This window comes from Rhamphochromis longiceps, linkage group LG3 (genome assembly GCF_057381845.1).
Source record: "Rhamphochromis longiceps isolate RC_006_pf linkage group LG3, R_longiceps_female_GT1.1, whole genome shotgun sequence".
In the NCBI taxonomy this organism is placed as follows: Eukaryota; Metazoa; Chordata; class Actinopteri; order Cichliformes; family Cichlidae; genus Rhamphochromis; species Rhamphochromis longiceps.
Window position 1 is genome coordinate 29,063,976 of NC_140559.1, and position 22,644 is coordinate 29,086,619.

At 40.7% G+C, this 22,644-nt stretch overlaps 1 long non-coding RNA gene across 1 annotated transcript; it reads left to right on the plus strand.

Moving 5' to 3' along the window:
* Nucleotides 1-7,118: 7,118 nt before the first annotated feature.
* On the plus strand, nucleotides 7,119-8,514 carry LOC146673863 (uncharacterized). The gene is made up of 3 exons (XR_014908921.1): nucleotides 7,119-7,569; nucleotides 7,655-7,688; nucleotides 7,800-8,514. It is a non-coding gene; the product is annotated as an uncharacterized LOC146673863 (long non-coding RNA).
* The last annotated feature ends 14,130 nt before the right edge of the window (nucleotides 8,515-22,644 follow it).

Genomic DNA, 22,644 nt, shown 5'->3' on the forward strand with positions numbered 1-22,644 from the left:
GACCTCAGTCCCCGGTGTAGTATTTTGTATTGTATTAATTGTAGACTGGGATTTCTAATCAATTTCAAGATTTTTTAAAAATTTCTTAGAGCAGGAGTTGTTGTGCAAGCTGACTGATAGCTCCGTCTCACATTTGGCAATAGGAAGGGATATTGATTCATCTATTTTGGAGAGTGTTCTGTATATTTTAGAGAGTAATTTTAGGATTTTGAGACCAAGGAATTGTACCACATTTGTTGGTGTTTGTAATTTGACTTGATTAGGCTTAAATGTCTTTTTTACTATAGATTTAATTTGTTGATATTCTAAAAATCTATTCTTTTTAATTCCATGTTTTTTTAGCAAATCTGTCAAATAGAATAAAGTCTGTTCTTTTGAATAGATGTTCCAAGAATCTAATTCCTTTACAGCTCCAATCAAGGAAGTTAATCATGTTATTGTTCTGTATTATGTCAGGTTTATTCCAGATGGATGTACATTTGAATGGGATTAATGAAGACTACATAATTTTTTAGAAACTCTCACCATGCTGTGAGAGAGGAGCTGATATTGATGCTTTTAAAGCATACACATTGTTTGTTTTAGCTAATGAATGGTAGGTTTGAAATCTCTATTGCAGGGGTTGGCAACCTAGGCACGCGTGCCAACTGTGGCACGCGTGCCTAGGGTTGACTGGGTTGAAGAGTTAACTGATGGCACGATGTTAGAGGATTTTTAAGTTTTATTGTCATGAAATGCAACTGAGTGATATACTGATAAGTGTTTAATATTTCTGCATATGGAAACGTCTTTCTATCATGAACTCTCTGAACAGTCACATCACAACACCACAACGAGTTGTGAAAACAAGCTGTTATTGTTAGATTAAGTTCCAGAAACTGCATGTTCTCTCCCCACGAGTGAAGAGCGTGCAGCTAAGTTCCTGTTTTATCTTTGCTTTGCCATGTGACATCACTATACTGAGTGTATATATAAAGATGCAAGACAAGTGTGGGGTGTGTGACTCTCTCTGAGCTCACCCGTGCACGTTAACTGTTGAACTGTCTGAGTGTCATTTCTTCACCTGAGTGTTTGATAACTGTTCACCCCTAACACACGACCATAGCTGGACTGGTCATCCGGCATACTGGGCATTTGCTCGGTGGCCCGGTGACTCTTTTTTTCTTTATAACGGTATAAACAATGAAAGGTGGTGGATTGGCCAGATGCTGGTCGGTGTGTAAAAATAACGCAGTTGTTTGGTGGTGGCTATGGGAGCTTCCTCAGATTCAGTAAAATTAGCAAGTGTTGGAGGCCAGCAGGTGGATGAGAGAAAGGGGAGGCAGGAGGAGAGACCCGAGGCAGCCGCCGGTCCGAATGTCAGGTGAACTGAACTTCAGGTAAGAAGTTATGACCTGCAGTCTATCTGGGTCAGATATAAACCAAGTTTAGGTGGAGTTTATTTTCGTTGTGCTGACTTTTTACAGTCAGTTACAATAACTCGTACTGGGTACCTGCTAGCATGACGGAGTTTCTATACAGCTGGGTCGGTGCTTGTTACTGATGTTGAACTTTACTTAATTCATAAGTAGAAATGCCAACGGAATCGCCCCGCATTGAGAGAAAATATTACGCGTTTCGCATTGAGGTGAAAAGGAACAGTTTGTCCCGTACTTCAGCTAGAATGGAAAAAGACACAAAGCTGGAGTTATTCTGTCGTTACGCTGCACAGCTGCCTCTTCTTCTCTCATTCTTCCCCCTCCCTCTCCTGTTTCTTCTTCAATCATGAAACTGATCAATGATCAGCTGATCGGCTTTTCTCTCTTGCTTGTTTATCGCCCACTTTGCGCCAGAAAGAGGAAACCGGCGGATGTCACGCTAAACAACAGCAGCACATTTAAGCTTGATCAGCTGTTGTTGGAATTTATTTAATATTAATTTCTAGTATCAGCTGATGTTGGCTGGAGCCACAGCTGTAAAGCTGCTGGTCATGATATGATTTGGTTATCTGGTGAGAGGGAAACATGAAGATGAAACCAGGAGATGTCCTTACTGGATCATCATTAGCTGAACAGGTGATGGAGAAACAGGTTTACCTTTTAGGTGACATGAATGAGTTGAAGGGAAGTTATGAACTGTTTCTGAGAGACAAATAACACCAGGATCCTTTTTTAGGTAGCTGACAGCTGGTAATGGCACAAAGAAATACTTTCTTATTCTCTTTTAAAATGTCCAGCTTTTATTAAATAATTATCTGAAGCTTACAACCAAAGTTTTTATCTGACGTAAAATGTATAGAAATCATACATATAACAAAGAAGCAGCTGGAATCCACAGCTGTGTGTGTTCATGGAGCTGCATTTTCACCTGCTGGACATCACTACCTGACAAGTTTAACTGTCTTCAGAACATTGCAGAGGCCTTATTGACAGTATTTGGCTCTACATATCTGTGTGAGCAGGTTTTCTCTCACATGAGTGTCCTCAGGTAGCCGTCTGAATGCTGGACACTTGTGTCTCTGAGTGGGAGACCAGAGATCAGAGTGTATTGACAAACATGCCATATTGGCCCAGTTTATTTTTCTTATCATTGTTGTGAGGAGACCATAAATAGCATTTACATTTTCTGTTGTACAGTTCATTTGCTGTTATGGAGTTCTTGTTATGGATAAAAAGTGTCTTTTTTTGTTTCAAAATAGCTGATAACTATTCGCTGATAGCTGCCAACATCTGCGAACAAATATAATTCTATAAAGTTGTTCTATATAGTGTGTAACCATTAATATAGAGCGTTATTAAATTTATTGCTAATGCAATCATATGGCACACTGACTTCTGAGGAAATTTTAAATGGCACTCCTCATCAGAAAGGTTGCCTCCCCCTGCTGTTCTATGTCTAGCCAGGCCCCAACTAAGAGGGTGTGTTTTAACCAATCTGAGATTAATTGTTGCCTGTTGAATAAGAAGAAGTGTTGAAAGTTAGGCAGATGTAGTCCTCCTTTATCCTTGTTCCTATGTAGTGTTTTCAAGCTAATACAAGGGGGTTCATTCTAAAGGAATGAACAAATAGACAATTCCAGAAATCTAAACCAGTCTGGTGATGGTTTGCTTGGGATCATCAAGAATAAATAATTGATTCTTGGCAAAACCATCATTTTTATTAAAACAACCTTTCCAAGGACTGATATGGGTAGAGTCTTCCATATAGCCAAATTGTCTTTAGCTTCCCTTAAAAGTGGGATGTGATTTTATTTAGTTAATTCTGCAAGCCTAGGAACAACATTAATATTTCCAGATTGAAATGGAGTAGAAGAATTCTGGAAGGAGTAATTACCGTAATAACCTCAGAGAGAGTGGTTATTACAGTCAGTGGCGGTCCTAGCCTGTTTGGCGCCCCGGGCGAACACCCCCCCCCCCCCCCCCCCCCCCCACACACACACACACACACAAGGATTATACATTAAGATAAAACTGTTGTCGGAACCATACTGAATTTCGCCAGAGAAACACACACATATGAAGAGAGAGAGAGTATGCATTGTATGCAAACGGCTATGAAACAGCCATCATAATTCATCATACAATGAGAACAGGAAGAATAACAATTGACAATGACTAATTAATATTAAAATCTGTAACATAATGTATTGTTTGAAGTTTAGTCTGTTACTGTTACTGTTTTTACCATTTCTTCTTGGAGCAACTGTAACGCACATAATTTCCTTAGGGATTAATAAAGTATTCTGATTGTTTCAGGATGACCTGCCATTATCCAACGACACATCTGCTTACCTGCATCTTTTGCTCGTTTCTCCTCCTCTTCTTTTCTATTTTTTCTAAACTGAGCACCTGATGGCTTTGAACTTTTCTTGTCCATCTTCCATTGGTTTTAATTTTGCACTCCAGTATGAACACAAATCCACCAACTCGAGGATCGCCACAACATAACCTAACAGACCTACACCTTAGTTCACAGATTCACTTTAGGGTTTATTTCAGGGATTTCACACAACCCAGGATTCAAATCATGAATACACAATGGGCCTGGATTTACAACATTATGAATGAAATGTGCTCTATTTGGAAGCAGCCGGCCCCCCTCCCCTTTCGACGGGTTGTGTGAGACTTTAAATCATCAAACTGTAAATTATATACCCCGAGTCCTAAAGTGTATATTTATTTTCTTACTCTTCTTATATTTTCTTATATTTTTTTTGTTTACTTGCACTGCTGTAACTGGAGCCTCGTCGTCTCGTCTCTCTATATACTAGACTGTATGTAGCGGAGTTGACAATAAAGTTTTACTTTGACATCAGCAGCGAGCAGGCGCACCGAGGGCTCTCGCGCTCACTTTTCGCGTATAGAATTTCGAAAAAACATCGGCGCAAATTACAAGTCTGTATCATGATGTCTGGTGTTTTCGTGTTTGTTGTTTTGATTTTATTTTGCGAGTTGGTTATTAGATGCTGCTCCAGCCAGCCAGAGAATCCCCCGCCGCTCCGCCCTCTCCTCCCTGTGCCGCAAGCAGCAGGCGCACCTCACAAACGGAGGGCGCCCTTACTCCCAGCAAATGGGCGATAGAAAACCGATCGGTGCCTATGACATTCCCAATATGCGCTGACATGATGTCATGGCAGCATGAGTACGAGCAATTTTTTTTGCCGATGCCCGTTATGCCGCCCCCACCACGATGCCGCTCCGGGCAACCGCCCGTGTCGCCCGTATCAAAAACCGCTATCGATTACAGTTAATGCTGGGGGGGGTGTTTGTGCACCTCTGTCCAATATGTCTTTGTGCGCTGTGAGTCAGTAGTGGATGTGCTGACGCTGAGTGTGTTATCATATCATTTAGGTATTTGTTAATTGATTGGTATAAAAATAAATGTTTAATTCTAGGTGACTATTCAGTTTTGTTTTGTTTTTTCCTTCAAGTCTCTGACATCTTACGTCACTTACTGCATTTCTGTTCTGCCACCTACCTTTCCTTCTCCTCCCCTTCTTTTCCATCTCCTGCCTCCTGTTTTTATGTTTTAATGTTTTCAAAAACTTTTAAAAGCTGCCACTTCTTGAAGTAAATTAGCAGCACCTGCAAAATAATTATTAGGCAACGTCCTTTCCTTTGGCAAAATGGGTCAAAAGAAGGACTTGACAGGCTCAGAAAAGTCAAAAATAGTGAGATATCTTGCAGAGGGATGCAGCAGTCTCAAAATTGCAAAGCTTCTGAAGCGTGATCATCGAACAATCAAGCGTTTCATTCAAAATAGTCAACAGGGTCGCAAGAAGCGTGTGGAAAAACCAAGGCGCAAAATAACTGCCCATGAACTGAGAAAAGTCAAGCGTGCAGCTGCCAAGATGCCACTTGCCACCAGTTTGGCCATATTTCAGAGCTGCAACATCACTGGAGTGCCCAAAAGCACAAGGTGTGCAATACTCAGAGACATGGCCAAGGTAAGAAAGGCTGAAAGACGACCACCACTGAACAAGACACACAAGCTGAAACGTCAAGACTGGGCCAAGAAATATCTCAAGACTGGTTTTTCTAAGGTTTTATGGACTGATGACATGAGAGTGAGTCTTGATGGGCCAGATGGATGGGCCCGTGGCTGGATTGGTGAAGGGCAGAGAGCTCCAGTCCAACTCAGACGCCAGCAAGGTGGAGGTGGAGTACTGGTTTGGGCTGGTATCATCAAAGATGAGCTTGTGGGGCCTTTTCGGGTTGAGGATGGAGTCAAGCTCAACTCCCAGTCCTACTGCCAGTTTCTGGAAGACACCTTCTTCAAGCAGTGGTACAGGAAGAAGTCTGCATCCTTCAAGAAAAACATGATTTTCATGCAGGACAATGCTCCATCACACGCGTCCAAGTACTCCACAGCGTGGCTGGCAAGAAAGGGTATAAAAGAAGAAAAACTAATGACATGGCCTCCTTGTTCACCTGATCTGAACCCCATTGAGAACCTGTGGTCCATCATCAAATGTGAGATTTACAAGGAGGGAAAACAGTACACCTCTCTGAACAGTGTCTGGGAGGCTGTGGTTGCTGCTGCACGTAATGTTGATGGTGAACAGATCAAAACACTGACAGAATCCATGGATGGCAGGCTTTTGAGTGTCCTTGCAAAGAAAGGTGGCTATATTGGTCGCTGATTTGTTTTTGTTTTGTTTTTGAATGTCAGAAATGTATATTTGTAAATGTGGAGATGTTATATTGGTTTCACTGGTAAAAATAAATAATTGAAATGGGTATATATTTGTTTTTTGTTAAATTGCCTAATAATTATGCACAGTAATAGTCACCTGGACACACAGATATCCCCCTAAAATAGCTAAAACTAAAAACAAACTAAAAACTACTTCCAAAAACATTCAGCTTTGATATTAATGAGTTTTTGGGTTCATTGAGAACATGGTTGTTGTTCAATAATAAAATTATTCCTCAAAAATACAACTTGCCTAATAATTCTGCACTCCCTGTAAGTGAGGGATATCAGCAAAGTTCAGAGCAGGCACACAGCAGAGCTATAGCAGAGGGAAGCAAAAGATGGACCGTATAGACTGGATGCCAAGGAGACCCGAGATTCAGCATAGGTTTTCTTGTGGAACTGGTGTTGGATGTGGAGGAGGCCTTTCTCAGTGAGACACAACCAGTGAAAGACTGATTGCGTTGATGGTTAGCACTTTAGACTCTTGAACCTGTGCACATACTCCCCAAAATTTGATTCTGTTTGTCTTGACATGGCATTTTCAGTGGGAGAAACATTTCGTCACTCATGCAAGTGACTGCCTTGGTCTCAGCTGACTGAGGGTTTCCCAGCCTTATAGCTGAGACTGAAGAAGTGACTTGGATGTGCAACAAAACTATTCTTCTACTGAAAATGCTGCATCCAGATGCTGATTCCTTACCTGGATGATTGAGCATGCATCAACACTGGGCACATAATGCATTAGGCTTGGACTGCCAGCTTGGTTTTGGTTGTTTTTCTTTAATACCCTGGGGCCCGTTCTTCGTACGTCGCTCACTACATCCAAGATCAAATGACACATCCAAGACCAAATCATCGCGCTAACCGTGAGCTCGCTAATCCGGTTCTCCGAACACAACTGCTGTTGACGATTAGTACAGCTGGACGCAGTAATGTGAGATCACTGGGTGTCGTAAAAGGGGCTACGCATCGATAGTAGAAACATTGATTGGCAACCCTCTGATTGGTCGGCGAAAATGTCGAAGGAGCGCGCTCGGTATTTTTCGGCAGCAGAGCAAGAACTCCTGAGTGAGGGATTTCAGGAGTTTCAGAGTTTAATCAGAACGCAAGGGAACACTGCAAAGGCTGCAAAAGCAAGGAGAGAGGGCTGGCAGAAAGTTGCTGACAAATTAAACTCGTAAGTAATTTAATAATAACAATAATAATGGAGTGGATTTATATAGCGCTTTTCAAGGCACCCAAAGCGCTTTACAATGCCACTATTCATTCACTCCCACATTCACACACTGGTGGAGGCAGCTACGGTTGTAGCCACAGCTGCCCTGGGGCAGACTGACAGAAGCCAGGCTGCCATATTGCGCCATCGGCCCCTCTGGCCAACACCAGTAGGCGGTAGGGTAGATTTATCATATGACACTATATTATCCAATATTATATTACATTATATTATGTTATATTATATCCCCTTTCACATTAGAGCCACAACAGGACCCACTAGAACATGGGAACAGGTAAAAGTGAAATATAAGAATATTCTACAGAATGGTAATATTTATCACTTATATTGCTTTTCGTCTCTTGGAAAGAGACCCTGAAATAATCTGTTTGTTTGTTCATAACAGCAACCAAGAAAAGGGCAGAGCAAAAAAAGACAGGTGGTGGTCCTGCACCCCCTCGTCAACAAGTTGGTTAAGTAAATAATACCCTCACAGGAATATCGATATCTCTCAATGAGCACACTGTCGCGCTGAGCTAAAGGATCCTGTCTGTCCCGCAATATACGCTGAATTCTGAGGACTCTCCTTATCAATCTTGCACCTTCCGCAATGGGTGGCTCGCGTAAACGGACAGGACATGGCTGCGACAGACTTCCCAAATCCACCTTCGCTTTTATAGCCGTGGTCTCCCATCTTGATTACACGAAGTAATTTACAATTACTACTCTGAAATATGAATTACATCTGTAATAATCACATACATGTAATAGAATGTTAATAGTACATTTCCCTTTTTTAGGAAATGACCTGTATGTATCTGTGTGACATCAATAAAAGGATCAAGTGCTGCATTATCTTTAGTTACATTGATGTTATTTATTTATGGTGAAACAGTGGTGGAATATCGCTGTTGCTTTCGTATAAATGAAGCGGACATACCTGCGTGGCCGCGATCTAATCCTGTTTACATAAAGTAAGCCTGCTCCCGAGCAGGTTTACGCTTACGGCTCTGTTGCTATGACAGCAAGTCCCGGATGAGCTTCGGGGAACCGAACGATCCAAGATCACGCGAAATCGTCAACAATCTAATCCAGCTAACTTACTTAGCGAGGTACGAAGAACAGGCCCCTGGGCTTGTTTTATTGTAAACGAATCAAATGTGGTAAACTGATAAAGTGATTTTTTTTCTACTCTTTGGCTACCATTTCTTGTACCTACTGTCCACTCAATGAACCTCCCTTTTCTCTCTCCTTTCCGGTCTACTTTACCTTAAAAGACAAAAAAACCCAAACACCCAGCAACTTGTTCAGTTCAGTTTTATTTATATATTTCTAAATCACAATTGCAATCAACTTAAGGCATGTTATATTGTAAGGTAAAGATCCTATAATAATACAGAAAAAACCTGAACAATCAAGAGACCCACTTTGAGAAGGCACATGGCAACACTCAGATGAAAAAGACTCTTAACAAGCAGAAACCTGTGGCACTCAGGGAGCTGCTGCCTGGTCATGTAGGGGCAGACGTTTTTCGCTACCAGTTGGGCGTGATGGGAGGAAGACAGAAAAAAAGACGTGCTGTGAAAGAGAGCCACAGATTAATAACTAATGGTTAAATGCAATGTGGTGAATAAACAAATGGTGAGTGAAGAAGATACAGTTCTATCCTAGGCCTATTGTGACATAACTAAAAGAGGGTCAAGGGTTAAACCTGTATGCTATGTCTTTGAATAATACTGCCTAAGAAAAGAAATTTTATTTTATTATTATACTATCTTTTCCTATACAGTTATGTCCTTTGGGTTGAGAGACATTCTTGCCACATTTGAGCGCCTAATGAGTTTTGTGGTTTCTGGTGTGGAAGGGTGTGCTGTGTTTTTAGATAATATAGTGGTATTTATAGCAACACCTGGCAAGATCATCTTAAGTCCATCTGTGCTTTCCTTGATTGCATAACTTTGGAAAATCTTACAGCGAACCTTGCCAAGTGTGAGTTTGCTAGGGCCACTTTGACTTACTTGGGTAAGGTGGCTGGACAGGGCCAGGTACATCCAGTAAGAGCTAAAGTGGAAGCTACTGATCACTTCAATTCTCCCACTACTGAGAAAGAACTTCCACACTTTCTTGGAATGGTGGGTTATTATTGTGGGTTTTGTGAGAATTTCTCTGCAGTGGTTGCTCCTCTAACTGACTCCTTAAACCCCAAGGTTATGTTCCAGTGGTCAGATCATTATCAGACAATCTTTGAGGATATCAAGGCTATCCTTGCCTCTGCTCCAGGGCTTGAGAGACCCCATCTCAGAGATTCTTTCAAGCTGAAGGTAGACGCTAGCAAAGTGGATCCTGGGGCAGTATTGTTGCATCAGGATGGAGCAGGTATTGAGCTACTTCTCCCACAAGTTTTATTCCTGCCAGTTAAATTAGTCTATTTTGTAGAAGGAAACTCTTGCTTCAATTTTGTCTTCTTATGCCACGAGAAGTCCTCTTGTGGCATAAGAATCCAACTGAACACTTGATGACATGGCTCTTATTTTTACAGCCTTACCATATGCACATTTGACACCTGAAGGCTTCGGAAAATGTGACGGCTGACGCTCTTTCTAGAACTTTATGTTCATCATAGTATGTCTTTTTTTTAGTTTAAACAATTTCTGGTGTTTCCATCTTCCATTCTTTTAAATATGCTTCATAACTACCAAATTATTGCTAGGGATGTTGGTGAGTAGCAGAGTTTGTGTAAATGGGAACTGAGATTTCACTGGTGCGCTGATAAGCACATTTTATTGTAACTTAATGTGACTCATGGGTGGAGCTGTCAACTGTCCTCACCTCCTCCCTGACTTACTGACGTTTTTGTTTCACCTTTTGTAAATAAACTTCTTAATGCATATCTTACTTGTGTGAACTCCCTCTTTTGTTGCAAGCAAGAGTCAGGTGATGCAACAGAGATTGTGTTTTGGACAAAACCAGGGACAATTACGCAATGAAATAAGTCTTTATCTATAGGTTTTTAAATTAAACGGGCTACACAAAACATCAGCATCATACCAGGAACTGGAATCACTTCAAATCACTTTTTTTTTAATTGTCACATCACATGTGCAGGTACATTGGTACAGCACATGTGAGTGAAATTCTTGTGTGCGACCTTCACAAGCAACAGAGCTGTGCAAAATACAATAATGTAAACAAGCAAAATACAAGAATGGCTACATCTGAAACTAATAAATATATGTACAATATATAATAGTATATGCATTTCTGGATGTGTATACTAAATATTTTTCTACGTGTGTGTGTGTGTGTGTGTGTGTGTGTGTGTGTATGTGTGTGTGTGTGTGTGTGTGTGTGTGTGTGTGTGTGTGTGTGTGTGTACACATATGTGATACGATACAGCAATGAGAACCAAAACCTTTTATTATTTAACAGTCTAACTTCCCCATTAGTCAGACGGAAAACAAACAATTTCCACTGTTGTCTTCCTCAGATTAATAGCACTTGCAGCGCATCCACTCTGAGTTCATGCTAGTATCATGTCTCAAGGAAACACTTGTGAAAGAGGTAAGACTCTGTTTATAAACCCTAACAATATCATTCACGTTTACTGGCAAAAAATGATACAAATGTGGTCACATTAAATCAAGATCTGTAATTTTTCTTTAAAGCTGTTGAGATGTAGCTGACATTAAGTGATTGAAATCAATATCAGTTAAGCAGTATCAAAGTTTTTCTCAGAACTGGATTTTGTAATGATGGAAACCTAGCACACTTAACTGTCTTATATTTCTCATTATAATCTATGTTGCATTTATATGTTGTTTGCTCTTTGTTCTTTTTGAGAGTAATATTGACACAACAGCCAAGAAAATGCTTTTGTATTAAAAAAAAAAAAAAAAAAGCTATAGATGATTGATTTTGAAAAAACATCAAAATTTGTAAAATTCAAGGGAAAAAAATTTGTGCTACGTAGATGAAACCCTCGAGCTGGCTGAGCCTGTGTTCATGAGATAATCCAGCCCATACTGTCACCAAGTGGCTCCATGGTGTAATGGCTAACTCATTTCCCTTTCAAGTCAAGAATCTGTAATTTGTCATTACATGGTTGGCTCATAATGATGGCCTTGGACCCAGATAGATGACAGTGTTGTGTCAGGATGAACATGTGATGCAAAATCTGTGCCAAATTAAACATATGGATTCTGCCACAGCGGCGGACCCACTGGAATGTCCAACCTCTTGCGGCTATGCAGACCAAGTTCTTGCAATGGTTGTAAAAGGATCAAATGGCTTGATCCTAGCAGTGGTCCAGACACCACACACTCCTAAAGCACCTTACACAGAACACTCCAAAGGACATGGTTGTATGCCTTCTCCAATTGTACAAAACACATGTAGACTGGTTGGGTAAACTCCCATGCACCTTCAAGACCTCAAGATGGTAAAGAGCTAGTCTAGTGTTCTACAACTGAGACGAAAACAATATTGTTCCTTTTGTATCCGGGGTTCAACCAACAGTCAGATTCTCCTTTCCAGCACCCTAGCATAGACTTCCCCTGGGAGGCAGAGGAGTGGGATCCTCTTATAGTTGGAGTACATGCTCTATTCCCCCTCCTTAAAGATGGGTACCACCACCCCAGTCTGCCGATCTAGAGGTATCCCCCCGATTGTCACGCAACTTTGAAGAGACGTGTTAACCAGCCCTACATAATCCAGAGCCTTTAAGAAATCAGGGAATACCTCATTCATCCAAGGGGACCTGCCACCAAGGAGTTTTTAACTGCCTCAGTGACCTCACCCTGATGGATGAGTCACCCCCCCATCCCAAGACTCTTTCTCTATGGAAGATGTGGGCTGGGCCGGGTATCCTAGAATCCCCTCTGCTCGATGCCTGTACATTAGAGTTTTTCCGGGTGGACAAAAGGGTTTGTTCCCTACACCTTCAAGTCAAGGAACAGGTCCTGACTGTCATCTGCTCTTATGCGTCAGATGACAGTTCAGAGTACCCTTCCTTCTTGGAGTCCATGTGTGTGGTGCTAGAGATTGCTCCACCTGTGGACTCTGTCGTCTTACTGAGAGACTTCAATGCTCATGTGGGGAATGCCATTTAGACCAGAAGGGCCATGTTTGTCTATTAGAAACATCATGTTTGAGCATAAGGGTGTCCATAAGTGCATGTGGCATCAGGAAATCATAGGCTGCAGGTCGACGATTGATTTTGCAATTGTATCACTAGCTCTATGGCTGTATGACACTCAATTTAAGAGTGATTCTGAGGTGTAAACTGATCACCACCTTTTTATTTAATTTTATCTCAGAGAATCACCAATTTTTCATCACTGGTTGCGCCAAATTTCAGGTTATTTTATTCTGTGCTAAAATGATGGACACTGTAATGTAATCAGACTAAAACCTTCAATTTTATGTCTTATTCTGTCCAACTCAAGTGTATTGAACAACAGGATACCCCCATTTCTAAGTGAAAACAGCACTGCTTTCCAAGATCAACATGATCAAACCTGATAATACTCGACCTCTCCAACAATAAACTCAGGTCTTTGGATTTTCTAGCAGAGGCCAAACTGTCGGCACTCAGGTGGCTAAACGTCAGCAACAATAAAATATTTTCACCTGTAAAGCAGGAGTGGGGTTTGCCCTGGTACAGGTGTGCCGCAGCGACCAGTTGAAGAATCCTCGAGTTTCTCTGTGAATTTCCCATTACGTGGTAGCGCACTCTGTTCTTGCTCGGAAGTTTAGGGGTTTTTTTCGCTGTAAAAAGAATTTTTCTTCCCACACAGTGAACAGCGGACACTAATGTTTTTGTCACTTTTTATGGAATCAAACTCAAAGTAAGGTCAGTACTTCCACACTTTAAACGCTGCATGCTCATACTCTCTCCCGCACTTGATATGTGATCCATTGTTGATCTGCACACAACTGTTGTCACGAACGCACTTGCTTACGTCATTGTCATGAGACATTCTCGCAAAAAAAAATCACGGTTTTAGTAACGCAGCATGCTGACAGGAAAGTAACGGTAATCTAATTACCGTTTTTGCAATAGTAATCCCTTACTTTACTCGTTACTTGAAAAAAGTAATCGGATTACAGTAATGCGTTACAAGTAACGCGTTACTGCCCATCTCTGTTTGTGACAAAGAGTGAGAAACAGCACTGTTAGTTGATAACACTGATGAAACCCAACCTGAAACCAATGAATGATTTTTCCTTTGCAATACATAAAAAAACCCACATCAACTAAATTCCACTAGCCTCAACGTCAAGGTCAAGATCAGAGGTCAACGTTTCTGAAAAACATCTAGGATTTTCAAGTTTATATTATCAGAAAGTCAAGCTAATGCGGAGTTCCCTTAAATATGCATCTGTCTAGAGGCAACTCCTGTGGCTCCAATAGATATCCAGTTGTTTGAAGTCTTTGGGAAAGCTGTCCTCAGCTTCTTTTCCCTGTAACCTCAGTGAAGCGTTCCTGATAAGTCTTAAATACAACATGGTTCTTATTTGGAAATAATGGTTCTCAGTTATAGTCACACAAGAGAATAAAGCAGGGTATGGTTTTCAGTAGGTGAAGTTGTGCCAGAAATATTTGTGTATATCCTCATCAATTAAAGTGTCCACTGGCCTGTAAGTGTGAATAGACAGTACAGTCCTGACCTGACGAGTAAGCACTTACCTGGATGACTGAGCATGCATCATTTCATCTTTTGTTAGTTCTAGCAGTGCACTGTTGGTTTCCTTGATACTTCACCTGACTGACACAGTACCTCAGGGCTGGAGTGACATTGGGGTAACTAATATTTTGTTGTTTTTTATTTATGCTCTGATGATGTGGAATGGAATGAGTTTTTGTACTATATGATTTTACTGGTATGTGCAAAGTGTATTTAAAATGAAGGCAATTCAATGGTTTCTCACTTTACAGAAGTTTCAGTTTTGAATTAAAGTGTAAAAGTAAAATAAAAAATGAAGCTAAATAATACAAAATACAGTAAACTGCCTTTCACCGACATACTGAAACATATTAAAACTTGAACAGTGGTTATAATAAGTCTGCTTTTCCCAGACAGTGTCTCAGCTTAGACCTCAGTTCAATGGACTGATAACATGAGAGGCAGGTAGCAAAATCCGTCCTGCTAATCTTTGAAATACAATTTGATGTGAGGTTTAGTTTTGGGAATGTCACTCAGGTCCGGCACTGCACATACAACTGGCACATCATTTAAATTTTGAGTATAAAGAATTGTGCAGTTGTTCAGTGAAAAACCAAGTGAAGTAACCCTTCACTTATTTCTTGACAATGAAATAAAAACAGAAGTTAAATGAGTTGCAGAGGCTAAGAGCAGTGGGGTTTTTTGTTGTTTTTTTCTGACTCACCATAAATATTGCTGCCACTTTCTATGGCTTGTTCAGTTTAATCCAAAAAAAGAAAATATGTCAAACTGTAAATGGGCTAAATGATGACATCCTCCTCCTCAAATGGGGATGTCATAAATTCAATTCAATTTTATTTTATTTATACAGCACCAAATGACAACAACAGTCGCCTCAAGGTGCTTTATTTTGTAGGGTAGACCTTACAATAACGCATACAGAGAAAAACCCAACAATCATATAACCCCCTATGAGCAAGCAGTTTGGCTACAGTTGGAAGGAAAAACTCCCTTCTAACAGGAAGAAACTTTTGACAGAACCAGGCTCAGCGAGGGGCGGCCATCTACTGTGACCAGTTGGGGTGAGAGAAGAACGACAGGATAGAAAACATGCTGTGGAAGAGAGATTAAGTAGATTATACATTAGATTATACATTCCATTGTCTTAGATACCCCTGGGTGAGGGAACTTTTTCCCAGTGGTGCACTTGACATTTCACACAGGATATACAGAAACATGAACTATTATTAGTGACCGTTCTTAAAGACCACAAATTAGAAACAGGAAGCAAGCAACCAATTTGTGCACGCAGGCCTAATGATATTCACTGTAAGATGTGAGGGCAGGAAGGCATGCTGTCACTGCTTGCAAGTGAATTATTGTTATTTACTACAGACCAAAACATTTTTGGACTTGGCAAATCCTAAATTGTTTAAATCAAATAAAAATTATTAAAAATAAATATTTTTCAATAAATGAAATTGGACATTGTTTGCAGCTCATCTCAAATATAAGGAACAAAGAAGACATCGGTTCAAGCTGCAGAAAGCAATGTTTTTTTCATTAGGCTGTTTTGCTTCATGGACCAGTCACACTTGGGCTTGTTTAGACAGACTGCAGAAGTAGTGGCGTCTGTGAGAGGAAACGATCCAACTTCCTCTTTCTTGTACAAATGATTTGCCTCTGGGGTTTTTTCTTCTGTAGTGAAGCTGGTGAAAGAAAGAACAATCTTTGGAATAGGTAAGTTTCTTTTATCTTGATTAATGGAAAAACCATTGACCACATATATTATTTGTATATAAAAATAGATGGTCAGATTTTATGCAAATAACATTTGCTTTGTAAAACAATTTAAACTAGACTTTTTATTAGAGAACTGAAGGCACATAAAAATCTACAGTAATTGAATAATTACCTATTTTAAATACTGAATGTCCTTGTAAGATCTACTTTAAGTCTAAAATAGTTATGCTTATATTTTATTACTGAATTACTGCATTTCTGATTATAATTTGTAAGAAAAATTGAAAATTACCCTCAAGTCGAGTTAATTTAAGCATAAGCTGCTATGTTGGTTCACTTACACGTCACATGACACAAAGGACAAAAACGACAGATTAAGCAGTGTGCGGGTTTGTACTGTGTTATCTATAGTTTGTGGATATTGTAGTGCATTTTTGTATTTTTCAGAGTTTGGGTATTTACTTTCATGTACTCTACCCGACACATTTTCTGAGAATCCATAGCATGAAATAACTCTAGGCTGAGAAGTGACTCGAAAGTAGATGTTAAGCAGTGTTAAATCAAGCAAGATATTATTTTTAACTTAATCAGTAACTGCTCTAGGCTACCGGTGCCTGGTTGTGTTTAACAATGAGGGCAAAAACCACATTAGTGGTCCTGAATCTCACGTTAACCCGATTCTCCTTTCCAGCACTGCAGCACAGACACAGTGATAGGCAAGTCTTAAATTCATCCCTGGACTCTGCTTATTCTTTAGAAGCATGTCAGTGTGGTTGATGAAATCCTTAAAGTATCCCTTCCCTCATCTATTTACCCGTAATACAAAGAAGAGAAGGTTTACACAACAGATGCAGGTAGGATGACTACTGTTATAAGTCATCCATGTAGATACTGGAGTTAAAGGTGTGACGAACTTAAAATGGCTCTATCTGCTTGCCTAGCTCTGCTAATTCACTAATGTGAAGAAGAGAGTTTAGTGATGGGGACTTTTAATGAAAATTGTTTGGTTTATGGTTTTGGTTCTGTATATTAAAGTGAAACTAACTTGGGTATGTCCATCATTATTTAAGACTATGCCATCACATATGGATATCCATAAATGTAAATCTAACCCTATGCAATGACATGTACATATACTATAATGTAGCATTTATTAATTCAATTCAATTCAATTCAATTCAATTTTATTTATATAGCACCAAATCACAATAGTCGCCTCAAGGTGCTTTATATTGTACACTAGATCAGCGGTCCCCAACCCCTGGGCCTCGGACCGGTACCGGTCCGTGAGTCGTTTGGTACCAGGCCGCGAGAGTTGAGGCTCAGGTGTGAAATGTATGGTTTTCAGCGTTATTTTCTTATCGTTTTTATCGTTAACTCGGTTTTCCTGGGTCTTTTCACGTGTGTTATGAATAAATCTTTTTTTTCGGTACCGGTACTAGTTTTATTTTGTTGTATTTATCCGCGACACCTTAAAGGCCGGTCCATGAAAATATTGTCGGGCATAAACCGGTCCGTGGCGCAAAAAAGGCTGGAGACCGCTGCACTAGATCATACAATAATACAGGGGTAGGCAACCTTTCTGATGAGGAGTGCCATTTAAAATTTCCTCAGAAGTCAGTGTGCCATATGATTGCATTAGCAATAAATTTAATAACGCTCTATATTAATGGTTACACACTATATAGAACAACTTTATAGAATTATATTTGTTCGCAGATGTTGGCAGCTATCAGCGAATAGTTATCAGCTATGTTGAAACAAAAAAAGACACTTTTTATCCATAACAAGAACTCCATAACAGCAATTGAACTGTACAACAGAAAATGCAAATGCTATTTATGGTCTCCTCACAACAATGATAAGAAAAATAAACTGGGCCAATATGGCATGTTTGTTAATACACTCTGATCTCTGGTCTCCCACTCAGAGACACAAGTGTCCAGCATTCAGACGGCTACCTGAGGACACTCATGTGAGAGAAAACCTGCTCACACAGATATGTAGAGCCAAATACTGTCAATAAGGCCTCTGCAATGTTCTGAAGACAGTTAAACTTGTCAGGTAATGATGTCCAGCAGGTGAAAATGCAGCTCCATGAACACACACAGCTGTGGATTCCAGCTGCTTCTTTGTTATATGTATGATTTCTATACATTTTACGTCAGATAAAAACTTTGGTTGTAAGCTTCAGATAATTATTTAATAAAAGCGAGACATTTTAATAGAGAATAAGAAAGTATTTCTTTGTGCCCCCCTTTCCCTGTTAATGCCCTACCTGGCCCCCTGGCAAAACTTTGCTAGACCCTCCCCTGCACAGTTACCAGCTGTCAGCTACCTAAAAAAGGATCCTGGTGTTATTTGTCTCTCAGAAACAGTTCATAACTTCCCTTCAACTCATTCATGTCACCTAAAAGGTAAACCTGTCTCTCCATCACCTGTTCAGCTCTGATGATTCAGTAAGGACATCTCCTGGTTTCATCTTCATGTTTCCCTCTCACCAGATAACCAAACCGATATCATGACCAGTAGCTTTTACAGCTGTGGCTCCAGCAAACATCAGCTGAGAAATTAATATTAAATACATTCTAACAACAGCTGATCAAGCTTAAACGTGCTGCTGTTGTCTAGCGTGACATCCGCCGGTTTCCTCTTTCTGGCGCAAAGTGGGCGATAAACAAACAAGAGAGAAAAGCCGATCAGCTGATCATTGATCAGTTTCATGATTGAAGAAGAAACAGGAGAGGGGGGAGAATGAGAGAAGAAGAGGCAGCTGTGCAGCTTAAAGACAGAATAACTCCATCTTTGTGTCTTTTTCCATTCTAGCTGAAGTACGGGACAAACTTTCCCTTTTCACCTCAATGCGAAACGCGTAATATTTTCTCTCAATGCGGGGCAATTCCGTTGGCAACTCTACTTATGAATAGGGCTGCACGATTAATCATTAGAAAATCGCGATCTCGATTCATACTTATGTTCGATCTCATTTCCAAATGACAACGATTTAAAAAAGAAAGAAAAAAAAAGACGACGACGATTGTACCGCATTTTGATCCGGGACGTACTCTGCATGAAAACAAGCGCTCACTCTTCCTGCTCAACAAATGACAAGGGCGGAGCCTTATAAAATTAGCAGGGAAAAAACAACGGCGAGCACATCAGGGATGACGAGAAAGTGACAGGAGAAAATCCGTCCCGGTCAACCACCCAAACATCAATAACGGGAACCTCATACTGCGCTTCCCTATACCCGTCGAACTCCCGCAGGCACAAAGAAATTACGGAGGCTATTACTTATCACCTGACCAAAGATATGGCTCCCATCAACACTGTGCAAAACGAGGGATTTAGGAAAATGATCAACACCCTAGACAAACACTACACAGTGCCGTCCTGCAACTATTTTTCTATTGTTGCACTACCTGCTCTATACACGCAGTGTCGAGCAACGGTGGAGACGGAATCACAAGCAGTACAACATTTTGCGGCAACAACAAAACGTGAGACATTTGTTTTTTTATGTTTGTTTATTGTTTTTATGTTCAGTCTCAACTGTTACGAAGTTGATGTGCAGTTAATAAGTGCAATAAATATTTATACTGGAAAAGAAAATCGTGAGAGAATCGTGATCTCAATTCTAAGCCAAAAAATCGTGATTCTCATTTTATGCAAAATCGTGCAGCCCTACTACAAGGTCATTAAGATAAGATGGGGCCTGATTATGACCTTTACTGTGAGGAGCAGGATTTTGAATTCCATTCTGGATTTAACAGGAAGCCAGTGAAGGGAAGCCAATACAGGAGAAATCTGCTCTCTCTTTCTAGTCCCTGTCAGTATTCTTGCTGCAGCATTTTGGATTAACTGGAGGCTTTTCAGGCTTTTTAGGACATCCTGATAATAATGAATTACACTAGTCCAGCCTGGAAGTAATAAATGCATGAACTAGTTTTTCAGCATCACAGGACAGGATTTTTCAAATTTTAGAGATGTTGTGCAAATGGAAGAACGCAGTCTTACATATTTGTTTAATATGTGCATTGAAGGACATGTCTTGGTCAAAAATGACTCCATGGTTCCTCACAGCGTTACTGGAGGCCAAGGTAATGCCATCCAGAGTAAGAATCTGTTTAGATACCATATTTCTAAGATTTTCAGGGCCGAGTTGAATAACCAAATAGAATAACCTTAAGAAGCAGAAAGTTAGAGGCCATCCAGGTCTTTATGTCTTCAAGACATTCCTGCAGTTTAAATAATTGGTGTGTGTTATCTGGCTTCATGGAAAGATAGAGTTGGGTGTCATCTGCATAGCAGTGAAAATGTATACGATGTCTTCTAATGATACTGCCTAAGGGAAGCATGTATAATGTAGACAGAATTGGTCCTAGCACTGAACCCAGTGGAACTCCATAATTAACATCAGTGTGTGAAGAGGACTCTCCATTTAAATGCACAAATTGGAGTCTATTAGATACAGTGGGGCAAAAAATTATTTAGTCAGCCACCGATTGTGCAAGTTCCCCCACCTAAAATGATGACAGAGGTCAGTAATTTGCACCAGAGGTACACTTCAACTGTGAGAGACAGAATGTGAAAAAAAAAAATCCATGAATCCACATGGTAGGATTTGTAAAGAATTTATTCGTAAATCAGGGTGGAAAATAAGTATTTGGTCAATAACAAAAATACAGCTCAATACTTTGTAACATAACCTTTGTTGGCAATAACAGAGGTCAAACGTTTACTATAGGTCTTTACCAGGTTTGCACACACAGTAGCTGGTATTTTGGCCCATTCCTCCATGCAGATCTTCTCGAGAGCAGTGATGTTTTGGGGCTGTCGCCGAGCAACACGGACTTTCAACTCCCGCCACAGATTTTCTATGGGGTTGAGGTCTGGAGACTGGCTAGGCCACTCCAGGACTTTCAAATGCTTCTTACGGAGCCACTCCTTTGTTGCCCGGGCGGTGTGTTTTGGATCATTGTCATGTTGGAAGACCCAGCCTCGTTTCATCTTCAAAGTTCTCACTGATGGAAGGAGGTTTTGGCTCAAAATCTCACGATACATGGCCCCATTCATTCTGTCCTTAACACGGATCAGTCGTCCTGTCCCCTTGGCAGAAAAACAGCCCCATAGCATGATGTTTCCACCCCCATGCTTCACAGTAGGTATGGTGTTCTTGGGATGCAACTCAGTATTCGTCTTCCTCCAAACACGACGAGTTGAGTTTATACCAAAAAGTTCTACTTTGGTTTCATCTGACCACATGACATTCTCCCAATCCTCTGCTGTATCATCCATGTGCTCTCTGGCAAACTTCAGACGGGCCTGGACATGCACTGGCTTCAGCAGCGGAACACGTCTGGCACTGTGGGATTTGATTCCCTGCCGTTGTAGTGTGTTACTGATGGTGACCTTTGTTACTTTGGTCCCAGCTCTCTGCAGGTCATTCACCAGGTCCCCCCGTGTGGTTCTGGGATCTTTGCTCACCGTTCTCATGATCATTTTGACCCCACGGGATGACATCTTGCGTGGAGCTCCAGATCGAGGGAGATTATCAGTGGTCTTGTATGTCTTCCATTTTCTGATGATTGCTCCCACAGTTGATTTTTTCACACCAAGCTGCTTGCCTATTGTAGGTTCACTCTTCCCAGTCTGGTGCAGGTCTACAATACTTTTCCTGGTGTCCTCCGAAAGCTCTTTGGTCTTGGCCATGGCGGAGTTTGGAGTCTGACTGTTTGAGGCTGTGGACAGGTGTCTTTTATACAGATGATGAGTTCAAACAGGTGCCATTCATACAGGTAACGAGTGGGGGACAGAAAAGCTTCTTAAAGAAGACGTTACAGGTCTGTGAGAGCCAGAGATTTTCCTTGTTTGAGGTGACCAAATACTTATTTTCCACCCTGATTTACAAATAAATTCTTTACAAATCCTACCATGTGAATTCATGGATTTTTTTTCACATTCTGTCTCTCACAGTTGAAGTGTACCTCTGGTGCAAATTACTGACCTCTGTCATCATTTTAAGTGGGGGAACTTGCACAATCGGTGGCTGACTAAATACTTTTTTGCCCCACTGTAGATATGATGCAAACTACTGCAGTGCAGTACCTATAATAACTACGCTGCACGGTCTAGCAGGACAAGCACAGAGATGAGTCCACTGTCAGAGGCCATAAGAAGATCATTTGTAACCTTCACTAAAGCTGTTTCTGTGCTGTGATGAGCTCTGAAACCTGCCTGAAACTCTTCAAATAAGCCATTCCTCTGCAGATGATCTGTTAGCTGTTTGACAACTACTCTTTCAAGGATTTTTGATATGAAAGGAAGGTTGGAGATTGGCCTATAATTAGCTAAGACTGCTGGGTCTAGAGATGGCTTTTTAAGTAAAGCTTTAACTACTGCCAGTGTTACCGGCACCAGACCTAGGGGAATCTGGACCGGCAGCAAGCGGCACACAGGTTAGAGAGCACTGCGTAGCCAAATATGAGCAAACTGTGGATTAATAGAGAGGACACCAAAGTTACCGTCTTGCTCAGGCCGGAGCTCATTTATTTCTGCATATACACAATACAAATCACACTAGACCATGCATTCTTCCCATAAAATAACAGAGTTCATAAACATAAATAAAGTTACAAAAAGCATTCTCTCAAAAGCAAAATAAATACAAACTAATTCAAAATGACTTTACATACTCACAACTTAAACAAAACACTCGCTATTACTTTTGAACATGGCGTCCCCTGAACGCAACACAACATGGCGGCAGACGACTGCAAACGTTGTTTCACTAACAAAAAGCTTTCCCCTTAATAAATGTACTCAGTACTGCTTGGCTAACAC